The 22,355-nt window shown below is 43.6% G+C and overlaps 1 protein-coding gene across 7 annotated transcripts in view; it reads left to right on the forward strand.

The window, feature by feature from the left end:
- The first annotated feature begins 324 nt into the window (after positions 1-324).
- SFMBT1 (Scm like with four mbt domains 1) overlaps positions 325-22,355 on the forward strand; it is a 124,057-nt gene continuing 102,026 nt past the window's right edge. For 3 of the 7 annotated variants that reach the window (XR_013449630.1, XR_013449633.1, XM_036102583.2), the window contains exons 1-2: positions 325-582; positions 10,764-10,836. The gene's annotated coding sequence lies outside the window, so the exon portion shown is untranslated. Of the gene's footprint in view, positions 583-1,317; positions 1,485-3,848; positions 3,964-10,763; positions 10,837-22,355 lie in introns of those variants that run through there. The other 4 variants (XM_078077125.1, XM_078077111.1, XM_078077117.1 and 1 more) reach the window with 3 other exon arrangements.

A 22,355-nucleotide genomic window follows, 5' to 3' on the forward strand; every position in this document is an offset into this window, starting at 1 on the left:
GGCCCATCCGCACGGGGCTGCCGCGCCGTCGGGGGCCGGAGGCGCCGCCGCGTGCCCTGCGCCACGGCCTCGGGGATGTCCGCGGCAAGTTGTGGCTCGGGGCACGAGGGGCGGGGGTGGCTGGCGGCGCCGACCCCTCCCTTGGCCCCTCACTGCCCGAACACCTCGCATCCCGCGCGGCCCCAGCCGGGGCTGGAAGACTTGCGGGTCGGCTCGGGAGGCCCGGCCCGGGGGCGCCACGCGCGCGGCGCGAGGGGCGCGGGCTGCCGGGAGAAGCGCGGATGGGGGGGGGCGCGGGCGCATGCGCCCTGCACCCGTGCCATATTGGAATGAGTCGGAGCGCGGAGCGCCGCCGCCGCCGCCTCCGCCGGAGCGCGGGTGGAGGGGGGCGGGGAGAGCTGCCGGCCGCCCCGCTCCGCCGAGCCCAGCAGGAAGGAGGGCGCGAGCGGCCGAGCGCGGGTGGCGCGAGCGGAAAAAGCGCCCGCGCGGGGAAGCGAAAAGAAGGAAAGAAAGAAAGAAAACGAGCGCGAGAAGGGGAAAAGCCAGCGATCGAGCGAGGGCGCGCGCGAAAACTCCCGGCAGGTAAAAAAGCGGGGCCGCCAGCTGGGCCTTCCCGCGCGGCGGCCTGAAGGGGCGGCGGCGGCGCTGGGGCGGGGGACCGCGCGGCGCCCCCCTCGAGGGGGCCGCGCAACTTTGCCAACGAAAAACCGCCAGGAGCCGGCGGGCGGCGGGCGCGCGGGCTGAGGCGCCAACGGGCGGCGGCGGCACGTTGGGGGCGGGGGCGGGGCGGGGGGGAGCGCGGCGCCCGCGCGCGGCCTCGCGCGGCCCCGCGCGCCGGCCGGCCGGGCTGCAGGAGCGCGCCTGGGCGCCTCGCCGCGGCAGCGAGCGGCGGCGGCGGCCGGCGACCCCGGGCGGGCGGCGCGGCGCGCGGCAGCCCCGGGGGCGTGAAAGGAAAGTGGCCGGGCGGCGGTACCCGGCGGGCGCCCAAGTTCCCCGGCGCGCTGGGCCCGCCGCGCGCCCCTCCCCGCGCGTCCCGCGCTCCCGCCCGCCGAGCCCCCGCGGACCCGCCCCCCGGGCTCGCTCCGGGGCCGGGGCGCGAACCCGCAGCGAGGGCCGGGGGGCGCGCTGGAACTTCGGAGGGCCGAGGTGGCCGCTGCGCTGTTGCAGAGCGTCTAGCGGCCGCCGCAACCGGTTGCTTCGGGCCAGCGTGGTGGAGTGCGCCGGGCCTCCCCGGCGCCGCGCGCGAGCGGGCAGTGGGCTCGCCCGGCACCCGCCGTCCGACCCCGGCCGGACCCGCTCGCTCGGGGCCGCGACCTGCGCTCGGGAGGGCCGTGACCGTTTCGATTTCTGTTCTTAAAGTCTCGTTTTAAACCGTGAAGAGGAGGCTGTGGAGAGGCGAGGAGAGAGTCCTGAGAAGCAAGGCCTGCTCTGGTGGGGAGCAGGAACGCCTTGTGAGAACAGAAATAAATTCCCGCGGAAAGGATGTATGTTAAGTTTTTAGCGAGATGTCAGCTGTTCACTGGGGTCTGAAACTAAGCCGCAAGGCACAGGTCACCTGCAAGTCTGGTTATGTGTAAGAGAGTTGGGTAGGACACCCCGGGCAGAGACAAGATTTCTATTTAGTGGGGGTTATTCCCGGCGGGCCACTCAAAGCCGTGCTAGTGAACAGCCCCAAGCGATGTTTTCATGAGTCCTACTTAGTGACATAGTTTTGAGAACCAAGTAACCATCAAAGAGATTTGAAAGGAAATAAGATGGATTTTGCCAATCCCTGCATATGCATTTTCCTCCTGAACCACATTTTAAAGATGTCACACTTGATTGCATCGCAAGAAAAATGCCTGTCTGAAAATATAATTGATCATTTGCCAGTTGTCTTGAGATGAGGAAGATGAGTGTGTCTTTATGTGTGTACACTTTGGGGCCTGTTGGCCTGGTATTTTGAGGAGTGTGTTGAGTCCCTCTAGGCCATAGGTAGATCCAGAGTTCATATTTGTTTACAATGTCACAAAAGTAACGGCCTTGTGGAAACGGGAGTGGCTCAAGATCAGGAAACAGTTCTGTTACTACTGTTGTCATTGACTAGAGCTGCCTTATCTCGGTATGGTTCTTACCATAGATTTGGTTTTCCTTATTTGCAAAATCAGAGAATGAATGGATCATCTTTCTGCATGCTTTCAGATGTGAATTTGGCAACTTTCTAAAATGAGAGATCAAAAAAATCACAGTCTGTATTTTGACAGGTTCTGCATAAAAGTGCTCACAATAAATGTACATCTTTATTAAAATACATTTGGAAAAAAATCTTAGTTGCTACATCTAATGTTATTTTGTATCACTTGTTTGAACAAAGACATTTACAAATGTATTTCAATGTGTTTTATATATATATTTTTTAATTGATGTGTAATTTACAGGAAGACCTTAAATGACGTATATGCCCTGATAACCACACTCAGATCAAGATGCACAGCATTTTCAGCCTCCCAAAGGGCTCCCTTTACATTTCTCTCGTTCAGTAGACACCTTTCCCCTCCCCAGGGTGACCACTTCTGGCACCACTAGTGAATTTTGCTTTATAACAGGACAGCTTTTTGAGGGTGAGGGGCAATATTAAGCTGAAAGACAACAGGTGTGTAAACCTGGAGTTATGGTCATTTTTGCCGTGACTCTAAATGCTTTTATAACAGTTTTTATGGTTTTTACTACCTAGAATTCTAAGACTTCTTAGCCAGAAGGCCACTTGTCAGCTGAGGCAAGGCTTTGCAGGTTTGGATCTGTGGTTGTTGGGCATCCTTGTCACAGGCCCAGTATCCATGTGTTACTTCCCATTTTTGGAATACTGGTGTTATTTCCAGACAGTAGGTTTGGAGGATGGATCATGAACTTTCCCAACAAGTCAGTGTTTAAGGTGTTAGTAGATGAATCAGTTCCTTAAAGCCTAGAATTTGCTGAGAAAATTGAATGAAAATTGATTTTCTAAAGTTCAGTGAATTAAAGAATGTGGGCATAAAGCTTTAACAACCTTTTAAATGACAGCAATTAACTTGATTTATATATGCAGGATGTTTGCCTGGTTTATCAAGTCATTAAAACTGCAGTGATGAAAGCAAAAACAAAAGGTAACTAAAAATTATGTCAGGTGTGATTAATTTTTTTTTTTTAATTTCAACATGATTAGGATACTTTTTTGTATTAGCCCTCTAGGAAGTTGGGTTTTTTATATTCTCCACTGAAGCAAGTACTGAAGCAAGTACTTCGAATAATTTGCTTATTCTTCCCAAATACCTTTTAATGTAGTCCTGTGTATTTTCTTGTTTCTGCTCCTAAAGGAGAGGAGTTAGAAGTTGTTAGTGAATTCTTGATAATTCTTCACAATGGCCTGTGTTTTTTACTGCAAGGACATCTGTGTGATGCAAAGTTGGGAACTGTCTAAGGCCTGTGGTAGAGATTTATGGGGGCATAGTCCACAAAGTTCAAAGATTTTCTTTTGTGAAGTGGATTCTGCTGAATAATTCTGTTTTCTGTGATTAAGCCAGTCAGTTGGCTAGCCAACAGCTAAGCTGGATTTGGTTACTGTACTCCAAGATTCACAGCATCATTAGCTAAGACAGTAATCCATCACTTAGTTACAATTGATCCATTGGTTGTATGTGTGTGCATCTTTTAGATTTCTTAGCTTTTGCATTATCAGATATTTCACTTAAAATTTATTAGATTTTGAAAGATGCAATTAAAGGTGCAAAATGAGAAACAAAATGCGTATGAAAGGGCATTTCCTCTTTTGATATTTGTTTCTTTGAAAATTTTGATTTTTCTCTTTAAAAAGGCTTTTCCTGTCCATAACCTTGCTGCTTCTTTCTGTAGGGTACTTTTGCTTTCACAGTGGTAACTGGACTGGGCTTAGCTACAGAATGAGGGTGTGGATGCAGACATCATTTGACTCTGAAGTCTATAGAACAGGTGAACTGTCTAAACTTCACTGACCTTTTTGTTAAAACTTCATGTTATGTTCATGTTAAATAAATGAATACAATCCAGAAAGACCATTATGTAGGCAAGTATTTTGAATGCCAAATATTTTTATATTAAAGATTTTCTATCTTATGATTTCCTATAACTTTGTTATTGCAGGGTAGTTTTCTTTTAGTAAATAGTATTTGTTATCTAACTGGGATGTTTTGTAATTGAAAAAAAAATATTTCTCCTTATACATAGTTGTTAAATAGGGTGAAAGTCTCTGGGGATTTTGGTTACTGGGGAGATTTTGGACCATTAGACTTTAGGGAGCGGGATTTTGATATAACTCTTTCTTCAAATGGTACTAGCCCCATTGGAAAATGATTTAAAATAAAAAGGATGTGGTCAGGTTGTTGCAAGTTCATTTTTAAATTTTACAAAAGTGGGAAAGAGGATGAGAACAGAGGCAAGTTATTAATAGAAAAACTATGACTTCACTGCAGAAGTTTTAACAAGTTTGAATGTAAACCTTTGCCTTTAACTCGGGGGCACCTGAAGATTTGTATATAACTGATTTCTAGTCTCTTATCCAAGAGGATGTTTTTAACCTTATTCAGCTCTCTTAATCTTTAGATGATCACTCAAGGACATAATTAAAAAACAAAAGATGTCGACTGTATGTTGTGCTACAAGATAGTAAGTTTCGAACTTTGTGGTTTCATAGTTGGTAACTTCAGAGTCAGGCATTTCGCTGTGCAGGGAGAGGCTAGGAGGCAGCAGGGAGAGGCTAGGAGGCAGCATTTCTCATGGTGTGCAGTGCTGCATGCAGGTTCCTTTTTGACATTTTTGCTTAATTTAAAGAAAGGTTAGTTGCTAAACTGATTTGGGGTGGATAGGGCAGTTGAGAGTACCTATTTGGTCTGGGATGGACATTTGGAGAGGGTCTTCGATGAGGAGGGGAAGGTAGTTTGTCACAGTTGCAAGTGCAGGACAGTCATGTATTTGGAATGACATGGGATGGGTGGAGAAATTGAGCAATTATTAAAATACCTCAAGAGTTTTGCCTGCTGACATTCAATTTAAAGTGTTAACCAACAAGTATTTTGATTTGAATTCCAAATTATTATTATTTTTACCCTGAATAGTTTTTAAAAAATATTTGAGGAGCTGCTGTGTAATATCTGCTCAGTGGTAAAGCTACCTGTGAGTTGCTGCTAGTTTTTCATTCTTTTCACATTAATTTGCTGCCCAGATTAGAGTGCTTTCTGGTGTCAGAGTTTTTGCTAGTGTTCTTTCTTATGGGTCATTTTTTGTAAAGCATGCTTTCTCCATGTTAAAAATAATATATGGTAATTTGGGATCATAATTTTAAGATACCATTTTGGTTCATTTTCACTTGTGTCAAAACAAATAATGTTCTTGGAGTGATGAGATGATGACAACACAGAATCACTTAGCATGTCACCTGTCTAGAACATAGTGAACAGTGAGGAATAGACATAAAATTTCCCATTTTATTTTTATTTTTTAAAAATATTTTATTTATTTATTAGAGAGAGAAGATAGTGAGAGGTAGAGTACAAGCAGGGGAGAGAGGGAGAGGAGGGAGCTGGACCATGCAGGGTTCGATCCTAGGACCCTGGGATCATGACCTGAGCTAAAGGCAGACGCTTAACCAACTGAGCCACCCAGGTGCCCCCAAGTTTCCCATTTTAAAATGTACAACTCATTGGCATTAAATACATTCACAGTGTTATTCAGTTGTCACTGCTTTCCATTTCCAGAATGTTTCCATCTTCCCAAACTGAAATTCCGAGCCCGTTGACAGTAACTCCCCATTTCCCTCTCCCTGCCAGCCCCTGGCAGACCCCATTGTACTTTCCGTCTTATGACTCGCAACTCTGGCTGCTTCATAGATGTGGAATCATATGTATTTGTCTTCTTGTGAGTGGCTTGTTTCAGCATAATGTCCTCAAGGTTCATCCATACCGTAGCATGTGCATCAGAATTTCCTTTTGAGGAAATACATTCTTAAAAAGATTTTTGGCAGCAGGTAAAATAGAGGTCACAGAACCCTGTACAGGAGGACTCGTTCATCTCCCTTGGAAGAGCTCTGTAGGTTGCCAGCGGAGCTGTGAGAACCAGGTGCCTTTTCCTTAGACGCAGTCCTGACACACTTGGTAATTGGAACGTTAAGAGAGATGGAAGCAGAATGGGAAGACAGGGTAGAAGATGGGAAAGTAAAAAGCAGGGGTCGCTACGGTCTGCGATCTCATTTGGATAGGGACAGATAACCTTGTGTGTCTTCCTGTGTAATCACTGATGTTCCGCATGTTGGTCTGGGTTAAAGCATCTACCCAGAACAGTTAACCAAAAAAGTTTGTGTGTTCAAAGTTGTAAATAAGCCTTCAGCTATCTGAGAGGCATGATTAGTCAGTGACTCACTCACCAGCTGTTCCGGTTAGTTGAGGTTTTGCCATATTTAACATCTCCTTTCTGTGTTAATGGAAAACTAGTAAGTATTTAAAGAGGCTCAATAACCTACATAATAATGATACTACATAATTAATGCTTTATATTTTAAATTTATTGTATTACTTTCACTTTGCCTTTGTGTAGTACAGATATCCAGTCACAGACAGAGGGAAAGCGGGTCTGACAGAGCTAAGGATTACGAGTTGAGCAGTTAGTATTCTCAGAATGGCTAAAGAGGTGTATCTTTTTTCTTTCAATATTGTTTTAACCCTTATTTTTTAATGCCTGTATTCATGTAGTAAGCATGGGGTGAATCTCCTGCATACTGTTTGTTCCTGGGGGAGGGCAGGTACTTTGGGGCACCTCTTGATCACCACCCCCGTCACTACCCTCTTGACAAGGCTACTTTTGACTATCCTTGAAAAATTGACAATGCTGTGAATCCTGATTTTATATTTTATTTTATTTTATTATTTTATTTTATTTTATTTTATTTTATTGTGCCTTAACTTACTGCTCAGTTCTTAAGAAAATCAGAGTGGTTAGTTGCTTCCTAGAGTTAGTAAGGTTTTTCTGAAAGTGTCCTTTTCTTTGGTAGATACTGTTCCTAGGACACTAGCGAGCACGTCTTTTACTCCATTCTCTCTCTATTGTGTATCACTGAGGCTCCTGAATTGTCAGTTAAATATTGTGAAGAGACCAGTTTATATACGAGTCCGTTTGTTAATTTTTAAAATAAGCATTGGAGTTTGTAAGCAAACCGTTAGACGAGACATTTTTTTTTTTTTTTTTAAGTAAGCTCCCTGCCCAGTGTGGGGCTTGAACTCATGACCCTGAGATCAAGAGTCACATGCTCTACTAACTGAGCCAACCAGGTGCCCCCATTTTTTTCTTTCTAAAAAAATTAGTAGGTAGGTGTTTTTTCCAGGAATATGGTTTCCTTTTGATTAGTTTTCATTTTTATTATTGAGCCAAATGGGCAGGGGTAGGTGGTCTAGTAACTAAAGCTAGAAATTTGAAAAACTTTGGGTGTTTTGTTGATGTTACTATGGTCATTTATGATATCTGAACCCTTCAAACTCTTAATGTAATTAATGTTTATTATTTTCATTTTGTTTCCCTTTAAAAAATTTTTTATTTTTATTTTTTTTAAAGATTTTGTTTATTTATTCATAAGAGACAGAGAGAGAGAGAGAGAGGCAGAGGGAGAAGCAGGCTCCCAAGGAGCAGGGAGCCCGATGTGGGACTCAATCCCAGGACCCTGGGATCATGACCTGAGCCGAAGGCAGACGCTTAACCATCTGAGCCACCCAGGCACCCAAAGATTTTATTTATTTATTTGAGAGAGAGAGAATGAGAGAGAGCACATGAGAGGGGGGAGGGTCAGAGGGAGAAGCAGACTCCCTGCCGAGCAGGGAGCCTGATGCGGGACTCGATCCAGGGACTCCAGGATCATGACCTGAGCCGAAGGCAGTCGCTCAACCAACTGAGCCACCCACGCGCCCAAAAAGAATTTTTTTTAAATAAGCTCCATACCCAATGTGGGTCTTGAACTCTTGACCCGAAGATCAAGAGTCACACACTCTACTGACTGACCTAACCCCATTTTGTTTCCTTTTTAAAGCTGGTTTCCCAGTCCTCAATCATGAGTTATATTTGCATTTAAAATATGCATAGTTATTATTATTAATAATACAAGTAACATTTTATACAAATTGGAAAACAGACTTAGATCTTCTCCTAGATGTTATTGGGGCCCTGTTTTCCTTAAGGGCAGATAGAGGCTCCCAGGTGAACTGAGGGCAGCTTTAAATGACTCTGTTGCCAGATCCTGTTGCCAGTAGTAGGTGTGACAAGGGAATGGAGGGGCTGGGTAGGCTCTTCTGGCCTTCCCTGCTGGGGTGGGTGTCCCTTTTCTGCAGTGAGTGCTGGAGGGGAGGGTTGCATGACTCCTACTGCCAGATCCAGGGCCTTAAGGCACTACAGCGTTCTGAAGACATTGTCCCAGCCCTTTACCCTGACTTTGGCTTCCTGTTAACTTGTCTAAAAGGAGCTCTTTCCAGAACACCTCTGCTGGTGAAATCGTAGGTTCTGGTGTGGTGGTGTTCTGTAGCTTCCTCAAGGGGCTTCCATACTCCCCTGTCTCATCTTGGACCTCACTGTGATCTCCTTTTTCTCTCAGAATTCCAGCCCCTTCAGACCTGGACCCATTGTCCAGGCTTTGACTTGCTTCCTAGCCAGTACCCTTACTCTTGCCCTTTTGCCCTGCTGTAGCCTCTGCTCTGTAGAACACCACCCCCGAGCAGTCTAGCCTGTGCTTTGTCTGTTCTCGGACACAGGCTATCCCGAGTTCAGGGTCTCCTCCTGAAGTGGCCCTGTGCATGGGTGGCCCCACGGGGTCCTGTCTTGAGGAAGACCCTTTTCTTTTTGCCTTCTGTGACCTTTTCAGACCCTCCCTTGTTTCTCTGTTTACATCTCTCTTGGTGGATTCATCCACATTTAGCTTCACCTAGCCCTTGTGCCCTCCTAAACCTTTCTGCTAAGCTTTATATCCACATGTCCTTTGCTGTCTGGACCTCCAGTTTGGTTGCCTCATTGGCCCCTCAAAAGCCGCAGGTCCCAGACAAACCCCAATCCCTCATTCTACCCCAAAGCTGCTGCTCCTCCAGTAGGCCTATCTGCCGAGGTCTCTTTCTTTACACTCCTCTTCAGTGATGGTGTTTGTTTCGTCCCCTGGCAGTTCTCTTGTGGAACTCAGAGTCTTCTTGAATTACCAGCCTCTGACTTAAGAATATTCGTGCAGTTCTGACTCCTTGGCTTTGAAACATTTTTAAATCCAAGGAACCCTTTGTTCGAATGAAATCTTTCTAAGAAGCCTAATATGCAACATAAATAAAACTAGAGGTCGCGGGGGGTTGGGGGGGGTTCCTGTCCTGCCCTTAGCCAGGCTCCCTGTGCTGCCCTCCTCCTCCTCCTTGAGGCAGATTTGGCATCTGGCCCCGGACTCTGTACATGCAGCTCCTGGAGTTACTGCCAGTCCTGTCCTGAGGGCACTCTGTGTATTTGAAAATCACTTTTATCTGTTTTGCACCCACCTCTTTCCCATTGGTTTTCCTTTGGAAATTTTTAATTGTGACTGATAAACATAAAATTAGTGCCAGTGATGAATCTTGCCAAGGAAAAGGAAAGCCACTTTGGAAAGTGAAACTGGGTTTTAAAAAGAGCCAGCTCCATTAAATGCTGAAACCTTCAGAAGTGCCCAAGGGCTCCTTTCAAAATTTACATCTCTTCTGACTGTACCTTTCTGTCTTTAAAGCTGCATTTCTAGAGCATGAACATTCAAGATAAACTTAGTTTAATTTTATGTTTTTGTTTTGTCCCTTTACCAGTATAGCAGGTTTATTCAACCCATAATATGACTAAAACATTAAATATTTGCAGTGAAAAATATAAACCTTGTTCTGTTGACTCCAAATGCCCCCCTCCCCCCCATCTTCCCTGCTCTCCAGTGCATCCCACACACTGTGGCCAGATAGAGCAGATTGTAGGATGTAAAACTTCCACTGCCAGTAGGGTGAAGTCCAGACTCCTCAGGAAAGCATGCAGAACCCTCCAAGAGCTCCCCTCCAGTGACCCGTCCCACTCACCTCCCTCTCTCTTAGAGGCACTCTTCACCCACTCACCTCCCTCCCTTACCTGGACCCTGCTCTTCGTCCCACTCACCTCCCTCCCTTACCTGGACCCTGCTCTTCTGCACATCCTTTTCCCTGGAGGTGCCTTTGTCTCAAGTGTCCTTCCACTAACACAGCACTTCCAAAATGTCAATCTTGCATGTACCACTTTCACACTTTTTGCCATATTTGATTGCCATAATCATTCTTGTAATATTTAACAAACTGACTTAAAAATTGAACTGTTTATTTTTAAAGATTTTATTTATTTATTTATTTGAGAGAAAGTGCACACGGGGGGGAGGGGCAAAGGGAGAGGGAGAAGCAGACTCCTTGGTGAGCAGGGAGCCTGACCACGACCATGAGGGCTCCATCCCCGGACTCTGGAGATCATAGCTGAAGACAGATGCTTAACCAACTGAGCCACCCAGGTGCCCCTAAAAATTGGATTTTTAACTGAAAAGCATTATTACATTTAGAAATGAAAAATAATGAAATACAAATAATGTAAATCTAATCAGTTTATTAAAACATTCCTTCAGTAAGGTTCTCACAAAGCCCCTTCTTCGTACTTAAAAATTTTTTAAACTGTGTACCTGATGATAGATGATATTAAGGAGTTGATTTTTTTCTTTTTTTTCTTTTTTTTTTTTTTAGGTGTGCTAATGGTGTTGTGATTATATAGGAGAATGCCCGTATTCCTGGGGGACAGCAGCTGAAGAGTTTAGAGGTGAGATGTCATGATGTCTCCCAACACTTCCAGAAAGCTCAGGAAGTGTATGTATATGCCCATGTGTATACACAGATAGAGCTAATCAGGAAATTGTTAATCGTTTTTTTAAATTAAATTTAATCTTGTTATGTTATGTTAGTCACCATACAATACATCATTAGTTTTTGATGTAGTGATCCATGATTCATTGTTTGCATATAACACCCAGTGCTCCACGCAGTACGTGCCCTCCTTAATACCCATCACCGGGCTAACCAATCCCCCCTCCCCCCTCCCCTCTAAAACCCTGTGTGTTTCTCAGAGTCCATAGTCTCTCATGGTTTGTCAATTGTTAATCATTTTTTAATCTAAGTGGAGAGTATTTGGAATTTTTTCTACATCTCTGTTTGAAAACTTTGATGAAAGCCTGTTTTTTTTGGGGGGGGCATAAAAATGGCTGCAAGAAAGTTGGTATTTAAAAAAGTCTTTAGCCGCAGCTCATGATGGGTAACAGACACACAGAGCACAGGCCCACTTGTTGAAGTGATGTGTAGACTACCACATTTTCAGTGTGGTGGGAACACCAGATAATTAAAGTTCTTTTTAAAAGATTATTAATTTAAAGTTGGGGTACAATTGATGTACAACATTGTATTGGTTTCAGGTGTGCAACATAATGATTCAGTATTTGTGTATATCGGGGGATGGCCACCGAAGTAAGTCTAGTTAACATCCATCACCACACACAGTTAAAGCTTTTTTTTTCTTGTGATAAGAACTTTAAGATTTACTCTCTTAGCAAATATGTACAGTGTTATTAACTGTAGTTGCATGCTGTATGTTAATCTCTAGGACTTAATTTATTTTAGAACTGGAAGTTTGTGTTTTTGAAGTTCTTAATAAAATTGTATTTAACCAATACCTGTGAAGTTGCAGTTGCAAGTTTTATATGTTAACTTTTTTCCCCCATTCCACCACAAAAGTCCTATATAGTATACTTTACAAGGAAGAGTCTTTGTAGCCCCTACATGTTTTTGTGACCCACCAGTGGCCTGGGTGTAGCACAGAGAGGAATGCACTGAGGAAGTCCCTGCTTGCCCTTTCCAGGACTCTGACTCTGGTCTTGTGTGAGGTCTTCCTTCCTGGCCTCTTGCAGGCCAGAGTAACTACCCTTTGCCCTGGGTCGCACTGGCATTCTGCATATTCCACTCTTATAAGTGTTACAGCTGTAATGATTTGTTCAGTGTTTCTCATCTCTACGTGACTGTGAGCTCAAGGACAGAGACCCTGCGTACAGTACCTCGCGCACAGCCTGGCAGAGGGTGGGGAGTAGATCAGCTATGACCGATGGACGCACAGAAGCAATGTTGCCGCACCGCGGTTTAGAACATTCTTTCTACTTGAAGATGTACTGTGTTCTAAACAAGAAGCTATTATGTTTAACCAGATTCCCTCTTGTCACTCCCAGGCTTAGAGCCTGCCAGTGACTTTCCATAGTCATTAGAATAAAATCCAAACTCCTTTTGTGGCCTATAATGCCCTTTGTGATTTGTCCCCTGTCCATCTCTGCCACTTGTCCACCACTTTCCCACAATACAGCCTCATGTGTTCTCTGGCCCTCCAAGCACACCACGTTTGTTTTAGTTCACTCCTGTTCATCGTAGGGGCTTCAGCTCAGCGATGGAACTTTCCCTAAACATCCTTACCTCCACTCCAGGCACTGCTTTCTCATTACTGTTTGGTTTTCTTTATGGCACTTATTGCTATATGAAATTATCTTATTTTCAGCTCATTTTAAGATTTAAATTCAAAATATTTAATTTATTACATATGCTTTGAAGCCACATTGTAGAGAATATTAAAATCTACTCCAAGGATGTTTTTCCTTATTGTTCCTTGTGACAGAACTAGACAGTAGCCTAATGCATTGTTCTTGTGTTTACTCTTGTGAACTTCATGAAGACAGGAACTGGGTCTTTTTTTTTTTTTAATTAAATTTTTAATTTTAATTCCAGTATAGTTAACAGAGTGTTATTAGTTTCAGGTGTACAGTATAGTGATTCAGCACGTCCATACAACACCTGGTGCTTATCACAAGTGCCCTCCTTAATGCCCATCACCTGCTTCACTCATCCCCCCCCCTCCCCTCTGGTAACCATCAGTTTGTTCTCTGTAGTTAAGAGTCTGTTTCTTGGTTTGCTTCTCTCTCTCTCTCTCTTTCCCTCTTTCCCTTTGGTTGTTTGTTTCTTAAATTGCACATATGAGTCAAATCATATAGTATTTGTCTTTCTCTGACTGGCTTATTTAACTTAGCACAATATTCTCTGGCTCCATCCATGTTGCAAATGGCAAGATTTCCTTCTTTTTGCAGCTGAATAATATTCCACTGTGTATGTATGTGTATATGTGTGTGTGTATATATATATATATATATATACACACACACACCACATCTTTATCCATTCATCTGTCAGTGGACACTTGAGCTGCTTTCATAATTTGGCTATTGTAAATAATGCTGTAATAAACATAGGGGTGCATGTATCTGTTTCTTTTCCTTCTTTTGTTTTTTTTAAAAGATTGTATTTATTTTGAGAGAGAGAGGGAGAGAGAGTGCACGCAAGCACAAGCAGGGGAAGTGGGAGAGGGAGGAGCAGACTCCCTGCGAGGCAGGGAGCCTGATGCGGGGCTGGATCCCCAGCTGGGATCATGACCTGAGCCGAAGGCAGACCTTAGGCAGACCTTTAACCGACTGAGCCAGCCAGGCGCCCTGCATGTATCTATTTCAATTAATATTTCTGTATTTTTTTTTGGGTAAATACCCACTAATGCAATTGCTGGATTGTAGGGTAGTTTAATTTTTAACATTTTGAGGAACTTCCATGCTGTCTTCCACAGTGGCTGCACCAGTTGGCATTCCCACCAACAGTGCACGAGGAGGAACTGGGTCTGTCTTAATCAGGATGGCATGCCTGGTACTGGGAACAGTGCATGGCAAATACATTTATGTTAAGTGGAGGTGTGAATAAACAACCAACTTGTAAATGATCTAAAAAGTAATTTTTTTCTCTAAGCCTGGAGACTTTTGTACAGTGTTATAGTTTAGTTCTGGATGTTCAGAAATTTTTTTATGAGAAGTCAATATTTTGTCATATTTTGATGCTTGGAGTATCTATTTTAGTTAATGTTTTAGGTTAGCAAAATTTCTTTTCTTCATTTTCATTAGCATATTAACTTATATCATTATTTTTTCCAAGGTACCTGCACATTTATAGATCTTCAAGAAATATATTTCTGTTAGTAAAAATCCAGTTGACAGGCATTAGCTCCAGTCATTTGCTTCACTTTTTATGGTGGTATTGCAGAGACTACTGTCAGCAGTCTGGTTCTGTGTGGGTGTGGGGTGAGGCAACAGCACTTGCCACTTCATTTGCCCAGGTGTGACTGATGAGAGCCTGTTACTCACAGGTACATGAGCCCCATGCCACGCTTCGGAGTCAGATCCAGTGGGTCCACTGTCCTCCCGCTCTTGTTCATTGAATCAGTGCTCTGGGGTCCCTGAGACCAGGGAGGGCATCTACAGAGGTGGAAGAAGGTTGGACACTCTTACTTGGGCTTTGCCTGCAACACCCCTCCCCAATCCTGTTTGGAAATGGAGAAGTTTTGGAAATTTTGAAGCTATGGGGGGAGCCCTCTAGTTTATTACTGAAGCAACTTTTGGCTGGGGTGAGTTTAGGAAATTTGTACTCTTCAGTAATCCTAAAGTTCTTTATTAGTTTAGGGACAAGAAGATCTTAGGTGAAACTGTTTCCTCATAAAACATGATTAGAACACAATATTAACATATGAAATGTAACTGAACTTTAGTTATGGATTTATTAATATATTTAAATCATTTAAACTTTGGTTACAACAGAGGGAAACATTTAAGAGATTTTTGCATCTTGGTTTGAGAAGCAAGTGCAGTTTTTTGTGGTTTTTTTTGTTGTTGTTTTTAGCATTATGGCTAGAAATTGAAAGTTATTGTGGCTTTAAAGGAGGAAGGTGGAGTAGACCTCTCTATGTCCACCTTTGTTTAAATAAATTCAGATATTTGCCACAAAGAATTTAGAGATAGGTAAGAAAGGTAAGATTGCTGTTAATAGGCAACACTTTTTCTTCCATTGCTTTAATTTTGTCATAATCACAGACTTAAGTACTTCTTGATTTTTTTTTTTAACAGGGATATGTGTACATAGTAAAATGTTTTCGAATTGTGAAAAAGAGTATACTCCTTTACTGAGTCCCTCAGTCCCTTCTGTAGGCCACTGTTATTGCTAGTTTCTTTTTTTTCCCCCAGAAAAATTCTATTTGTATAAAAACATGTATTTCCCCACCCACTTAAAAAAACAATTGGTAGTACTCTTTACCTTAAAATACCTTAGATATATCCAAGTACACAAAGCTCGGCCTCATTCTTGTGATGATTGCCTAGGAGTCTATTATATGGATGCACTTTTTTTTTTTTTTTTTCTTTCTTTCTTTCTTTTTTTTTTTGAAGTAGACTAGGGCTTGAATTCACAACCCTGAGATCAAGGGTCACATGCTCTACTTTAGTAGGTAGGTGCCAGGTGCCCCCAGGATGCACCTTAACCTATTCAGTCAGTTTCCTATTTGTATACATTTTGGGTTATTTCCAGTTTTTTAATGCTACAACAGTATCGTGGAAATGATCATGATAACTGAATGTGCTTGGATTAAGACGAGCTTTCTAATACTTGAAGTTTTTTTCTGAGTTAGTGTATTTGTAGAGACCATTCTCCAACCACTCCCTGTCCCCCAAATGCAGAGAAGAGAGGAAGTGGGTGCATGAGAGTCAGGGGGGTTGGAGGTAGAGTCACGCAGAGGCCTTCTGCCTGCCCCGCCACTCTCTCCCCTTCCCCTGCAGGCAGCGTCCCTGGGCTACCGAGGTGTGGACCAGGCCTTTGAAGCCCAAGCCCTGAGCGCGAGCTGCTTGTTACAGATGGGGATCATTTGGTTTGTATTTTGGCTTTGACAAAATTGCAGCACCATGGATTGGCTAACAAATTATATCACTTTCTGGAAATTGTTTTGTGTTCTTTTGCTTGTTTGGCAGATATATAGCTAAATTAAAACATAATTACCAGTTGATTTTTATTCAAGCTACTTGGTAAGGAATTTTAAACATGGTGCTGTGGTTCCAGTGCAGTGATTTCTGAGGAAACTGAGTTTGGAATTTTGATGCATTCTCTAGTTGAACCCCAAAGCGTTAAATATCTCAGTAGTCCAAGTTCGTAGTTACTACCCTTTATTGGAAGAACTTCAGAACCCTGCTAAGAGCATATATTCATATCTCCCCTGTGTACTACTGTCGCTTCTAAAATGCTTTCCTCAAAACGTGTGACAGGTCGTGGTGGTTGTCTGTTCCCAGCCTGTGGCCCTTGCCGTGTGCCCAGAGGACACGCACACGGCGCCAGAGGCGGGCGGGCGTGCGCCGTGGTCTGTGAGCAGCAGTGCGCTTTCCTGCAGGGCCCCTTGGCCGCTGCGCATGCTGCTCACTGTGCCTGAGCCGAGTGTGTGCTCTGCTGGGGCCTTCTCTCTGCTGCTTATCTTGTGTTCCCGGGAGAGTTCTGGCCCATGGCGGCAGGCAAAAGGATGTGACTTGTAGACTTGGGCTTGTGGCAAAGAAGGTGTCCCGCAGTATCACACACCATGTCAGAAAGCGAGTTTTAAGGTTTGATAAGGTGCTTTCAGGAAGGGATGTGAGCAGAAGTATGGAAGTCAGCAGGCAGTTAGGCAGCATGTTGGGCCGCCCAGCGTTGAAAGAACAGGTGAAGAAGCAGTGGCTTGTAGGCATGTTTTCACTTGAAGATTTTGGAGGGCAAGCGGATTGCCTGTGGATAATGCTGGGTACATTTATACAGGGACTCTGCTTTCATGACCTCTCAGATTCTTCCACTCCTTCTTCTTAAGAAAGGCGCTCCTGATTGGCTAGTGTGCACAGTAGGACTAGTCAGAGGTACTGACTTGCGGCAGATGGTAGGCATTGGGTTTCTTTCTCTTGTGAAAGTGGCTGTACCATTCCCTGGGGCAGCAGTGTTATTGCTGCATTAGAAAGTTGTATTTTTTTATCTCAATAATGAATTTGAGGTATCATGATCTGATACCACAGAAATTCATTTAGCAAATGCTAAATAGCCATGAAGTGAAGCATTGGTGCCAGGAGTTTAAGGAATACAGAGTAGAGTGAGCTCCCTGCCCTGGAGAAGCTTAGGGTACTGTGGTAAGACATGCCACAGGAGAGCTCCTGTGCAGATGCTGTCAGAAAGATACAAATTACCTACTGTGGAAGATACTTGGACGGGGGTGTGGGAAGGGGCGAATATCTTGTAGGGTATTGTTTTGGGAAATAATTTTTGTGGGAGTAAAGTTCAGGGGACTGAGTGATCGGTGAAAACTTGTATTGTTGGTATAAGACTTTCTTTTTTTAAAGATTTTATTTATTTATTTGACGGAGAGAGACACAGCGAGAGAGGGAATCACAAGCAGGGGGAGTGAGAGAGGGAGAAGCAGGCTTCCCGCGGAGCAGGGAGCCCGAGGCGGGACTCGATCCCAGGACCCTGGGATCATGACCCGAGCTGAAGGCAGTCGCTTAACGACTGAGCCACCCAGGCGCCCCAGTATAAGACTTTCTAATAAGCTAAATTATTTTGTTTTTTAATAGAGAAAAGGCACAGTGTAAAATAAGAAAATAACCCTGAACTTCTCCTTTCCAAATCCCTTTCCAATCTTTTATCTTTAGTGCTCCTTCCTCCTCAAGCTGTTTAAAGCTGGTGGGGTTCCTTCCAGCTCTTTCTCGTTGAGAGTAGTAGAGGAAGCAAGAACTAGCTCTAATGATCTCTGGGCTGTTAACATCTGGAACCTAGGCCCATGGGGACCCACCTGGAACTGGAGGAGTACGTAGTCGTTAGGACACTGGGATGGAGGGAGAATGCTCAATCTCTGGCCATGAGCATGCAGCTCGGCAAGAATTATGTCCTCAGAGGGCCCCAGACTTTTTACTTCATATTATCTGTTGAGCTCCCATATTTGCTGCTTAATTGCTGAGGGAGCTTATTATGTTGCGTGCTTACATGTGAGTCATTTGCGATTTTGATTTATGGTTCTCTGTTTTTGTGAATCTTTCCTTTCCAATACAGATTAACCTTAAACTTTATTTTATTGTTAAGTTTTAAAGTAGGCTAGTTTTGGTAGAATGGTAGTAAAGGGACCAGAAACATAAGTTTATGTCAGCCTACTGGAGAATTTTGGTGGGGTAGGTTGTAGAAGAAATGAAGTGCCCTTTTATTAAAGCTTATTACTTTCTGTGGGGTGGGAGGATGGGTTAGCCTGGTGATGGGTATTGAGGAGGTCACGTTCTGCATGGAGCACTGGGTGTTACGCACAAACAATGAATCATGGAACACTACATCTAAAACTAATGATGTAATGTATGGGGATTAACATAACAATAAAAAAATTAAAAAAAAAAAGCTTATTACTTTCCTATTCATACTTTTAAGCTGTTGTTTGAGAAGTAAATACTACCTTGGCAATTTGCCTTTTTTTTTTTTTAAAAAGTAGGCTTCATGCCCAATGTGGAGCCCAACGTGGGGCTTGAACTCATGACTCTGAGATCAAGACCTGAGCTGAAGTCAAGAGTGGGATGCTTAACCGACTGAGCTATCCCAGCGCCCTAGCAATTTGCTATTTTATGTGGTGATATTTATAATGTTAATGGTCAGAAAGTTAATTTCTCTTTAAGTAATTTTAAACTTTATGCTTTCTTAGAAGTGATGAATTGCATTTTGGGGCAGAACTTTTTGCACATATATCACCTCTCCAGATATGCTTTTGGGGGCAAGCTTCCCCCCCCCCCCACAACACAGCCCAACAACTGGCACAAGCAAAATCCATCTCTAAGTGCTGGCAATAATTGCTGTAAAGCTCATGTACCAAAGCTGATCGTTTTTCTTTTTCAGTTTTTACCTAGTCTCACTTTTGTTTATGGATGGTTCCTAACTCCTTTCCGGTCTCGTGTAGGCCCCGTTAGCTGGGAGGGAGATGAATGGAGATTGTCAGGGCTGCATAGTGGTGGCAGCCGGGAGCAAAGCCTAGCATTACTTTGGGGCTGGACATCTGACATTAGGTTCTTTTGAGTTAATATCAGAATTATCAAGAAAAACTTAGTTTGTTCAGGATACTCGCAGAGATAAGGAAGTAAAAATATATTTCAGAAATATTTCCATCCACATTAAAATACATTCTGGTGCTTAAAGAAGGACCAAGCTTCGTTTATATCTGGGCTTTATTTATTTATTTATTTTTAAAGATTTATTTATTTGTCAGAGAGAGAGAGACAGAGAGAGAGCACAAGCAGGGGTAGAGGCAGGCTGCCTGCTGAACAGGGAGCCCGATGCGGGACTTGATCCCAGGACCCTGGGATCATGACCCAAGCCGAAGGCAGCCGCTTAACTGACTGAGCCACCCAGGCGTCCCTATATCTGGGCTTCATTACCTTCATCCCAAAATGAAGAGAAGGGGACTATCAGATTTCTTCTAGGTTTAAAATTCCTCATTGCTGTCTAGAAAATTTACATATGATAATTTTCCTCTTAGAAATACAGTTAATAAAGTAATACTTTATCTCTGATCAGCTAAATAAAAACTGAATTTATAGGTACTATAAGTTCTATATTTCTATATTGATTCTTTAATATTTCTACGGAAATACTAATATTTTTATAACCCTGGTATATGTTGTACATTAGTTTTTCCCTATATTGACTATTATAGAATGTTAATTTGCAATTATTTAATTTTCTTTGGCTAAAGCCATTATATTCTCACTGGGTAGGAGTCCTATGGAAATTTCTGTTGATGTGAATTCCAGCAAGATTCAGGGACCAGCCCTTGACTTTATAAGACCATGTAGGAGTTCACGGTCTAGTCAGGATTTGCTCAGCATCCTCACCTGTCACCACTTGGTCCTCGCTAACATCCAGTCCCATTTGGACTTCAGTAGCCTCCTAACGGGTCCCCTTCCTTTTGCCCTTGCCCCTCCAGTCTGCCCTTGCCACGTGGGATCCTGTTGACAGGTAAGTCATAGGACATCACTCACTCCTCTGCTCAGAATCTACTGCTGAGCTAGCGTCTTTATTGTCTTTGTTGTATCTCTCAAGGCTCCCATGGCCTAGCCTCCCCACGTCACAGACTTCCTCCCCTTATCTTTTCTGGCCACAGAGGACTCCTGCTTTTCTCCAGCATGTAAGGGGTCTCCTTCCATGTTGTTCCCTCTACCTGGAATGCTCTTCCTGCAGATATGTATATAGCTGGCTCCCTTACTTCCCTCAGCTCTTTTTCCAAAAATCACCTCAGTGACCCGCATATCTAAAATTTCAACCCTCTTCCCACATTTCATATCCCTGCCCCTGCTTAGTTTTTTTTTTTTTTTCTCCTTAGCATTATCTAACACTTGTATTTTATTTATCTATTTGTGGATTATCTCTCTCTTCCACTAGAATGTTAGCTCTTTGAGAGGGATTTTTGTCCGTGTTTTTTTTTGTTTTGTTTTGTTTTGTTTTTAAATTTTATTTCTTTATTTGACAAAGAGAGAAGAGAGGGAACACAAGCAGGGGGAGTGGGAGAGGAAGAAGCAGGCTTCCCGCCAAGCAGGGAGCCCGATGTGGGGCTCGATCCCAGGACCTGAGTTCAGTTTTGTGGTTCACCCAGGCACCCCCTGTCCGTGTTGTTTACTGCTCTATCTCTAGCACTTTTAACAGGGTCTGGCCGATGGTAGGTGCACAGTAAAAATTTGTTGAATGAGTGAATGAATGAATATTTCACAGCACAGAAATAGCATAGATTCATCTTGGTCTGTGAATAATATAAATTCTGAATTTGGTGGACTATCAGTGTCTAGTCGGGGAAACCCTCCAGGTGCTTCAGTCAAAAAGGGGTATAATTCGGGGCACGTCGGTGGCTCAGTCAGTTAAGCATCCCAGCTCTTGATTTCAGCTCAGGTCTTGATCTCAGGGTAAAAAAAAAAAGAGGGGGGTATGATTCTAGGAATGAGATAGAAAAGGAAGGGCTGGAAGAGCAAATGGGGAATGTGGTATTACTCAGAGCCCACACACCCCCATTTGCACCGATGCTGCTGGAGTTCACTCCTGCCAGGGTTGCTGCTGGAGCCTCATGGGAGCCCAGCTACCAGGGACTTGGGAATGTAGATTTCAGGCCCGATGATTCAGGTCAGGCTACAATGGTAGGTGTGGGGCTAAGTACCGACATAAACTGTCCAGCACAGGGGATGTTCATTTAATTCATTTGGGGAGATAAACTTAGATGTAGAACAAACTAAATTGAGTCGTTTGTGCTGTGTTGCCAAATTAATAGCACAGGGTGAGATCTGCGATCATGAGTGAAACATTAGCAAGCTAAGAATTAAATCCCAACTTAGCCTAGTCACATCCATATGTTGAACCACAAAACTGAACTCAGCCTCTAGAAATGGAACACGACAGGAAACATATCTTCACTGTGGCCATGATCTCTTAGTATGATTAAGTGCTCATTTCCGAGAGTTCAGTAAATCTGTGTTTAGGCCCAATTGTGTCCCAGATTAGATCTCTGTCACCTAAAGGATCATCCTGGCTTCTCCTAATCTGATTACAGAGTCGTTACTCAGAGTCCTGCTGTCATTTACAGGCCTGTGATGTGACAGGCTTGTATTTATGGTACCTCTGACCAAGTGCTCCTTTCTCTGCTGCTGAGATCATCCCTGGCTCCCCACTCCCCCAAGATGAATGGCCAGTATCTTGTCGCACCTCTTTTCCCTTCCTTTCTCTTCTGACTTTATGAACAAGGGCAGCAAAGTCTAAATATACTTGATTGCTAACCATATTCGTGTTCAGTACTCATCGTTATTTATGACATCGATCTTTCAATAATAAGCTTATTTTTATTAGGGATGACAGCCTTTTTAATCTCTCATGATGCAGAGGGAGAAAATAGTGGAAATGGTTGAAATTGGTGGGACCCCTATTCCCTTTGCCCTTTTTCTCACTTCCCTAGGTCCCAATTAAGACTGGCCCAGGGATCTGGGTTGAGGGTATGTTTCTTGGATGTGAAGTGTGTCCTTGATAGGGCAAGAAACTACCTCCTCCACCCCCCCCCAACAAAATGAAATCCTGTGCAGCAATTATATTTATAGATTTAGAACTTTGCCACCTGAGCAGGGAGCCCACCGCAGGGCTCGATCCCAGGATCCTGGGATCATGACCTGAGCTGAAGGCAGACAGACGCTTAACTGATTGAGCCACCCAGGTGCCCCTACTATGATTTATTTTTTATGAGATTCACATCCTTTTTTCCTTAAAAACTGAAATTCTAAGGGCTGTTAATGTTAAAAAGTCTCTTCAGAGACTAATTTACCATGTTTTTGATGAATTAAATAATTTATCTTCAAGTACCAGCTTATTTCATTCATCAGGTTATTT

This window comes from Halichoerus grypus, chromosome 1 (assembly GCF_964656455.1).
Source record: "Halichoerus grypus chromosome 1, mHalGry1.hap1.1, whole genome shotgun sequence".
In the NCBI taxonomy this organism is placed as follows: domain Eukaryota; kingdom Metazoa; phylum Chordata; class Mammalia; order Carnivora; family Phocidae; genus Halichoerus; species Halichoerus grypus.